This window comes from Choloepus didactylus, chromosome 21 (genome assembly GCF_015220235.1).
Source record: "Choloepus didactylus isolate mChoDid1 chromosome 21, mChoDid1.pri, whole genome shotgun sequence".
NCBI lineage: Eukaryota > Metazoa > Chordata > Mammalia > Pilosa > Megalonychidae > Choloepus > Choloepus didactylus.
Window position 1 is genome coordinate 27,156,884 of NC_051327.1, and position 9,523 is coordinate 27,166,406.

General features: G+C 45.8%; 1 pseudogene; it reads right to left on the reverse strand.

Annotated features, from left to right (window-relative positions):
* The window catches only part of LOC119517203, a 116,419-nt pseudogene extending 108,454 nt beyond the window's left edge, over positions 1–7,965 (reverse strand).
* Between the last annotated feature and the right edge of the window lie 1,558 nt (positions 7,966–9,523).

A 9,523-nucleotide genomic window follows, 5' to 3' on the forward strand; every position in this document is an offset into this window, starting at 1 on the left:
TGTGTTACCTTGGGACACTTTATGGCCTTAAGACTGTAACTGTGTAACCAAATAAACCCCCTTTTATAAAAGCCAATCCATTGCTGGTGTTTTGCATTCCAGCGGCTTTAGCAAGAGTCTGCTTTCAACGGCTGTCTTCAAACTTTCTCTCATCTGCAGCTCCTGTGCTTTCTTTAAAGTGTCCCTCTTGGCTGAAGCTCCTCTTCAAAATGTCACTCACAGCTGCACTGAGTTCCCTCTGTCCGTCAGCTCATTTATGTGGCTCCACTGATCAACTTAGACCCACCCAAATGGGCGGAGCAACACCTCCATGGAAATTATCCAGTCAGAGTCATCACCCACAGCTGGGTGACACATCTCCACTGAAACACTCAAAGAATTACAATCTAATCAACACTGATAACGTCTGCCCACACAAGATTACATCAAAGATAATGGCATTTGGGGGACACAATATATTCAAACTGGCACATTGGGTGATCTCGCTGCCCTCCCCACTACGTGGGAGCTGACTCCCAGGGGTGTAAATCTCCCTGGCAACCAGGATATGACTCCTGGGGATGAATCTGGACCCAGCATCATGGGATGGAGAACATCTTGACCAAAAGGGGATGCGAAATGAAACGAAATAAAGCTTCAGTGGGTGAGAGATTTCAAATGGAGTTGACAGTTCACTCTGGTGGACATTCTTATGCACTATATAGATAACACTTCTCATGTTTTAATGTATTGGAATAGCTAGAAGTAAATACCTGAAACTATCAAACTCCAAACCAGTAGCCTTGACTCTTGAAGACGATTGTATAACAATGTAGCTTACAAGGGGTGACAGTGTGACTGTGAAAACCCTGTGGATCGCACTCCCTTTATCCAGTGTATGCATGGATGAGTAGAAAAATGGGGACAAAACCTAAACGAAAAATAGGATGGGATGGGGGGGTGATTTTGGTGTTCTTGTTTATTTGTATTTTTTATTCTTATTCTGATTCTTTCTGGTGTAAGGAAAATGTTCAAAAATAGATTGGGGTGATGAATGCACAGCTATATGATGCTACTGTGAACAGCTGATTGTACACCATGGATGACTGTATGGTATGTGAATATATCTCAATAAAACTGAATTTAAAAAAAAATTATTCCTCACAGTCCTGGTAAAACGTGTGTCCTCTAGACATTCCTGGGGTTTTTGAGCAGGTTTTCCAAGGTAAATCCACTTTAACATTCCAGTCTCTCTAAGTCACAGTTTGTACCTCACCCTTCAGGCCCTGTTGGGACTTTAGTCTAATTACAGGTCTTGAAGAAAAGAGCAGTGGTTGCGGTGGGTCATAAAAAAAATTAGAAGTATCCTTCAAGCCAATTATTTCATGGCATTCCATTGCCGTTTCATCTGGTGAAACAAGATTAAACTCTCCAGACAGAGGAGTGAGGGCTGTTTCCCCAGGGGAGGTGATTACAGGTTTAGCAGACACTGAAAGGTTAATTTCTTTAGGTGTAGGTTGGATGGCAGTTTCCTCAGGGCAGACTGGAGGTAGGGGGTCTGTTTCCTCAGGGCAAGTCAGAGTTGGGTAGCTGTCTCCTTGGGGCAGACTGGATGTGGGGGCTATTTCCTCAAGCCAGACCACCACAGGTACAACTAGCAAAGACTCCTCAGAATCCAGGGGTCCAATGTCCCCATCCCACTACTATCAATCCAAATGTCCCAATCCCAATTTTCAGGATCCCATTCTTTTCCAATCAAAGCCTTTACTTTAACAGCATACACCCTGAGAGGTTGAGATTTTAGTTTATGTTGCAAATCTGCTACTCGCACAATAAGACTCAGGGTCTGGTTTTCAGATCTCAAGTCTGCAACCATAGAAAATAATATTTTATTTCAGGGTACACATAGAAATCTTTATATCTTTCATATGGCATTTAAGTTGCAAAGGAAGACTTCAGCTCATTCCTTTCTCCTATAACTGCATCCAGTGTATCTAAGACCAACCAGCCAACAGCATTACAGCTCTCAACTCCACAAAACTCTGTTAAGGTGTCAAAAACACTGTCACCCAGAGCCTTACCTCATACAAGAGTTTGATTAGGAGAATCAAATGGTGACATTTTGCATATTTCTATTGCCAATTCACACCATAATGCCATCTTTTTTAAAAAAATTTATCAAAAAATTAACAAATAATAAAAAACAACATTTCAAACAAAACAAAACAGAAGAATAAGAAAAACCAATAACCTAAAATAACTGCATTGATTCCAACATGTTCCTTCCATACCCCATGTTCTGGTTTGCTAATGCCGCCATTTTGCAAAACACCAGAAATAGACTGGCTTTTATAAAGGGGTTTATTTAGTAACACAGTTACAGTCTTAAGTCCATAAAAGTGTCCAAGTTAAGGTGTCAACACAAGTATACCTTCACCAAAAGAAGTCCAATGGCGTCAGGAAAACCTCTGTTAACTGAGAAGGCACGTGGCTGGCGTCTGCTGATCCCGGGTTGTATTCCAGCCCCTCTCTCAGCCCCTGCGCATTCTTCAAAGTGTTGCTCTTGGGGCATTTTGTCCTCTCTCAGCTTCTTGGGACGAATTCTGGGCTAGTATCTCCAAAGTGTCAGCAAAAGTCTCCTTTCAATGGCCATCTCCAAAATGTCTTTCTTGTCTGTAGCTGCTCTGAGGTCCTTCTGCTTGTGAGCTATTTTATAGGACTCCAGTGATTAAATCAAGATGGGCGGGGTCCATATCTCCATGGAAATTATCCAATCAGATGTTTCACATCTCCATGGAAACACTCAATCAAAGGATTCCAACCTAATCAACACTAATACGTCTACCCCCACAAGATTGCATTAAACAACATGGTAGTTTGGGGGACATAAAACATCCAAACTGGCACACCCCAATAAAATTAGGAAACCATAACCAAAGGAATCAGAAAAACAAATAACCTAAAATAACTACATTGCTTCCAACATGTTCCTACCATACCCCCCAAAATTAACAAACCATAGTCATTTCTGAGCATTCACATAACATTAACATCACCCTCCATAACTTATCTGTTATTAGATTATCATTCCCCCTTCACAGTTGTTGTCTATTGCTAGATCCCTATATTCTACAATATAAAACATTTATTTTTCATTTTTCACAGAGTTCACATTAGTGGCATCGTACAATATCTCTCTTTTGGTGCCTGGCTTATTTCGCTCAGCATTATGTCTTCAAGTTTCATCCATGTTGTCATATGTTTCATGACATTGTTCCTTCTTACTGCTGTGTGGTATTGAATCGTGTGTATATGCCATATTTTGTTTATCCACTCATCTATTGAAGGATTTGGATTGTTTCCATCTCTTGGCAATTGTGAATAATGCTGCTATGAACACTGGTGGGCAAATATATGTTTATGTCACTGCTTTCAGATCTTCTGGGTATATACAAAGAAGTGAAATTGCTGGATTGAAGGGTGATTCAATATTTAGTTTTCTAAGGAACTGTCAGACTGTCTTCCAGAGTGGCTGTACCATTATACAGTCCCACTAACAATGAATAAGAGTTCCAATTTCTCCACATCCTCTCCAGCATTTGCAGTTTCCTGTTTGTTTAATGGCAGTCTTTCTAATTCATGTGAGATGATGTTAGTGCCATCTTGATTACTGGAAATAGAGTCATTTTGCCTTCGAATATAATCAGAATAGAAAACCAATTGTAAAAGCCCATTTTAAGACTCTGTTTCTCAAGAACCACTCCTGGTACCAAGCTGTATTAGTCAGGGTTCTCTAGGGAAAGAGAACCAACAGGAGATATCATTAAATATGAGATTTATAAAAGTGTCTCATGCAACAGTGGAAATGCATGAATCCAAATTCCATAGGGTGGACCGTGAGCTGGCAACTCCAATGAAGGTCTTTGATAAACTCCCCAGGAGAGTCTGGCTGGCTGATGAAGAAGTGAAAGTTCTCTCTTCTCCTTAAAAGTCTTCAACTGATTGGATTAAATCCAACTGATTATATTCTCTTACTGTGGAAGTCACTCCCTTAGTTGATGTAGATATAATCAGTCACAGATGCAATCAATTGACTGATGATTTAATAAACCAGTCTTTTGGTTTATTAATGTCATGAAATGTCCTTGCAGTAACAGTTAGGCCAGTGTTTGCTTGACCAGACACCTGGGCACCATCACCTGGCCAAGCTGGCACATTAACCGAACCATCACAGAAACCAAGTTTCAGAACAATTTTATCAAGATAATCAAATGCCCAGGAGACAGCAAAAAATCACAAGACACATCAAGAAACAAGAAGATATGGCCAAACCAAATGATCAAATTGAAAAGTCAGAGGAGACACAGAATTTAGAACAACTATCAAAGATGTTCAAACAAATTTCCTAAATAACTTCAATGATATGGTTAAAGAGATAAAGGATATTGAGAAGACACTAGAATAGCATAAAGAAGAATTTGAAAGAATAAGTAGAAAAACAGCAGATCTGAAGGAAATGAAAGATACAGTTGATGAAATTAAAAATATATCAGAGACACACAACAGCAAAGAGGCAGAAGGATCAGCAAGCTAGAAAACAGAGCAACCAAATTCAACAAACAAAAGAACAAATGTAGAAAAAAATGGAAATATTTGAGCAGAGTCTCAGGGAAATGATTGACAACATGAAGCACACAGCCATACATATCATAGGTGTCCCAGAAGGAGAAGAGAACAGGTCCAGGAAGAATATTTGAGGAAATATTGGCTGAAAATCTCCCTACCCTTTATAAAAGATATAAACATGCAAACCCAAAAAGCCCAATGTATTAATCAGGGTTCTCTAGGGAAACAGGACCAACAAGAGACACCTGTAAATAGTATGAGATTTTATAAAATTGTCACATGCAACTGTGAGTATACACGAGTCCAAATTGCGTAGGGCAGGCTACAATCTCGCACTCCAGTGAAGGTCTTCAATGATTTCCCCAGGAGAGGTTGTCTGGCTGGTTGAAGCAGAGATGAAAGTTCTCTCTTCTGACTGCTGAAGTCATCACTTTCCCCTTAAAAGCCTTTAGCTGATTAGATTAAACATCTCTCATTGCAGAGGACACTCCCCTCAGCCAACTGCAGATGCAATCAGCCATAGACACAATCAACGAAATGATGACTTAAGTCCACAAAATGTCCTTGCAGCAACAGATAGGCTAGTGCTGACTTGATCAGACAAGAGGGCACTATCACCTGCCCACATTGACACATGAACCTAACCACCACACCCAACATACTCCAAAAAGAATAAATCCAAATAGACCCACTTCAAGACACATACTAATCAGACTGTTAACTGCCAACCAGAAGGAGAAGATTCTGAAAGCAGCAAGAGAAAAACAATTCACTACATACAAGAGAAGACTAGTGCTGATTTCTCATCAGACACCAAGGAGGTGAGAAAGCAGTGGTATGATATATTTAAGATACTGAAAGAGAAAAATTGTTAGCCAAGAACTCTCTATCCAGCAAAACTATCCTTCAAAAATGACAGAAAGTTTAAAATATTCATAGATAAACAGAAGCTAAGACAGTTCATTAATAAGAAACCTGCCCTGCAATAACTACTAAAGGGAGTTCCACCAGCTGTAAAGACAGGAGAGAAAGGCTTGAAGGAGGGTACAGAAATGAAGAGTATTAGTAAGGGTAACTGTGCTGGTTTGGATTTATTATGTCCCTCAGAAAAAAAAAAAAACAAAACGTGTTCTTTAGTGCAATCTTGTGGGGGCAAACTGATTAGTCTGTTTATTAGGGTGAAAACATTTGATTAAATTATTTCCATGGAGATGTTGACTCTGCCCATTAAGGGTGGGTCTTAATTAAATCACTGCAGTCCTATAAGAGACCCCACAAACAGAAGGAACTCAGAGCAGCTGAGCGGGACTTTTGGAGAGATGCTTGGGAGCATATAGAGATGCTTAGGGATGCTTGGAGTGAAGACAGAAGCCCAGAGACATTCTGGAGAAAGCCATTTTGAAACACAACCCAGGAGGAAAGGACCAGCAGGTGCCAGCCACGTGCCTTCCCAGCTGAGAGAGGTGTTCCGAACGCCACCGACCGTTCTTCAGTGACGGTGTCCTCTTGTTGATGCCTTAGTCTAGACAACTCTATGGCCTTAGAACTGTAAATTTGAGACCCAATAAATCCCTTTTATAAAAGCCAATCCATTTCTGGTATTTTGTATAATGGCAGCATTAGCAAATCAGAACAGTAAATAAAAGGATAAAATGAGAGAAAAGACCAATCTGACAAATAAAAGCCAAAAGATAGAATGGCTGAAGTAAGCACTGCCTTTACAGTAATAAGACTGAATGTCAATGGATTAAACTCCCCAATCAAAAGACACAGATTGGCAGAATGGATAAAAAATATGATCCATCTATAAGCTTGTTTTGCTTTGCTAAAGCGGCCAAAATGCAATATACCAGAAATGGACTGGCTTTTAAAAATGGGGATTTATTAGATTACAAGTTATAATTCTAAGGCCATGAAAATGTCCAAATTCTGAATTAAAAAATGAAAGGTGGGGACTATACTCCCTCAATCCCATTCCAGCTCTACATCCCAGAATTACAGAGATTTTCTCTGAAGGAGCACAAAATTTAAAAAAAAATCCTTTGGCCTTTCCAATGACGTGCTATTCTCCCATCCACCTGGTACTTCCCTGTTTTACAGGCTGCGGAGACTACACGTTTGTCGAAACTTCGTTCAAGTAAATGACTAAATGATAACTGCTCCAGCAACAGAGGAAAGGAGAAAAGTAGTATCTTACATTCGTAGGTTAAAATCTAAATTCATAGAAAAATCAACTAGTTACTGATTTACAGACATCACAAAACTACTGCATTGCTCCATCTTACTTACTGTTTGTTTAGGCTATCTAACAAAGATGTTTTTATTTTCAAAATTTAACGATTCCTCCTCACTTTACAATTCGGAGACTGCCACCATTTGAGGGTTTCTGTTCACCAGCAAGGAGGGTTAGTGAGGGCACTGGGACTTGAGATGGAGAAGGGGGTCCTCGCGTCTATTACAGCCCGCACACCCTTGTTTCATTATCAGATCTAGCTCACCTAAAGCTGCGGTGGACAATGGGAAGCTCTCTGCAGTCCCCCTGGGGCAGCCCTGGCAGTGGCATTGAAGGAACTTTGCTTTTTTAGAGTCTACGAGAGCACACAGCCCCTCAGTGCAGCTTTAGATATTGGACATTGTGACGAATCAGCAACACATGTTTAGAAAGCACCAACGCCAGCATTCCCTGAACAGAAATCAAACCCACGTCCATGGGTTACATTTTCTTCTGTGGAAGGATCCACAGCCGTGGCCACACCCTCCCTTGGCCTAGAGCCTGCAATGTAGAGACAGATGCAGACTGGGCCTCTCATGGTTTCCCTTCAAATTTGATAACAAATTCAAAGCTGCATGCCTGGGCTACCTCACTTAACTTACACTCCTGAGACAAAGGCATGTTGCCTGGGAGTGTCACTAATGACAAAAAGGCCTTTTGGTTGGACTCTCATTTCCTTGGTTAGGAGTTAACATAAATGGAAACATAATCAGAAACTTACCTATAACAGTAGAAGAAATTGCGGAGTCCCCTTCGAAAGAATTCCCTTCCAGCCCCAGCCCTGGGTTCAGGTGACCTCCAGAGCCACAGGCCCGAGAAGCCGAGGAATGGGCAGGCACCCAGGCTGGGGCCATTTCTGGGGGCCGCTGTTTGCCCAGGGGTTTGGGGGTTGGGAGTAGGAGTAGACAGGGGTAATTTTCTGAAGGCTCGCAGGATGCTGGAGAAAGGCAAGACACACGAGAAGGTGGAGGGACGCCCTGGCACCCACCAGGGTGGGCTGGGGCTTCGGTGGTGGAGCTGGAGAATCTGGGGGTGCCCCCGGCTCCCACCCGGGCCTCTGCAGTCGGTCTGGAGGATTTCGCTGACATGCACCCAAGAGGACACCAAAGGGCCCGGCAGGGGTGGGTGAGTGGGTGTCTGAGGCCGCAGCAACTGCTGCCCTCGCGACAGGGTCTTGGCATCCTGTGGGCGGGAAAACTGACCAGCGGCACCGAATGTGGCTGAGGTCTCTCCTGGGCCGCTCAGGCAACCTGGGTCCCGCTCATCGTCACCCTCGCACTGGCTTTAGCTGTCCCCCCTGGAGAAGGAGCACCCCACTTCTCCCTCCCCGCCCCCGGCCCTGGCCCCCGCAGCCCCGGGACCATCTGCCACGCGGCCGAGCTCAGCGTCCCGGGGCGGGGCGGGCGGCTGGGGACCCCCGTGGGGCTGCGGTGGGGCCCCCACGGCCCGAAGGTCCCGCTACCTGCCGCCGCAGAAGGGGGCCGGAAAAAGTTCTGCTCCGTCCCGGAGCCTCGGAGCAGCCGGGCGGGGAAGGCACTGGGGCGCCCGCCCGCCTCCCGCCGCCGTGGGTTCCCCTGTGATTGGGGGTCGTGCCGCGCCCTCGACCCCCTGAGGCGGGCTCAGAGGGACCCAGGACCAGAAGGGGGACTTCGGAGACATTTTCCATCCGGCAGGGGCGCCTGCGATCAGGGCACGACCCAGCGCGCCCCCGCCCCGTCCCCCGCCTGGAAACGCTCCCTGGGCCAGAGCCGCTCCCGGGGAGTTGTGTCCGCCACTTAACGCCATCCCGGGCCCCCCTTCAGGGGTGGGGGCGTGTGTCGGACACCCTGAGGGGCCGGGACAGCAGGGACTGGGAGGGGTCTGCGGTGCCCTGGGGAGGTCGGTCTGTCCATCTGTGAGTGTGGCCTTGCCTGGGCTGCCTTCGCCAGGACACCCCCGCCGGAGCTGCTCTAACCTGCGTCTCAGCACATGTGCCTGAGGTGGTCCCATTTCAGTTATGCTAATTTCCTTTCTGTGAGCCCCTGTGTCCAGGCCCCATGGTCAGGAGGGGCCGTGGAGGTTCAGGGCAGTGAAGGGGCTCCCTCCACCCGCACGGCCTCTGAGTAGCACAGCTGGGTTCCAGCGCCTCACCCAAGTGGACACGAACTCGGGGGCTCCTCGGGCACGGGGGTGGGGGGGGGGGTTGAGGGGAGGGGCTGCTTCTCCAAGGAGGAAGGGGCCTTTGACTTTGAGCTGAGTGGACAGCAGACCCAGACCCAGAACACTCCTGCCCCTTCCCTCACTGGGAGGACAGCACCAACGCCAGCCCCCAGCTGGACAGCCCCTCCTGAGCCATCCCGAGGGGCTCCCTAACCCCATGAAATGATACTGTGTCTGAGGTCAGGGGTCTGAGGAGTCCTGGAAGAGACCATGGTGTCAGCGGGGCTAGAGACCACAGCAGACTCAAGGGCACCTTCTGCTCCCCAGACCCCAGCTGCCTCCCACCCTCCCACCCGGGGGAGGCAGGGCCCCCAAAGGCCCGCTGGTCTTGGAGATCTTGCCACAGCTCACGGCCCCACAGGGCCCAAGGGGTGACAAGGACAAGGAAGTGGAGGAAGCTACTGAGCATCTACCCCGCTAAAGCCCAAAGAACCCAGGACCAGCCAG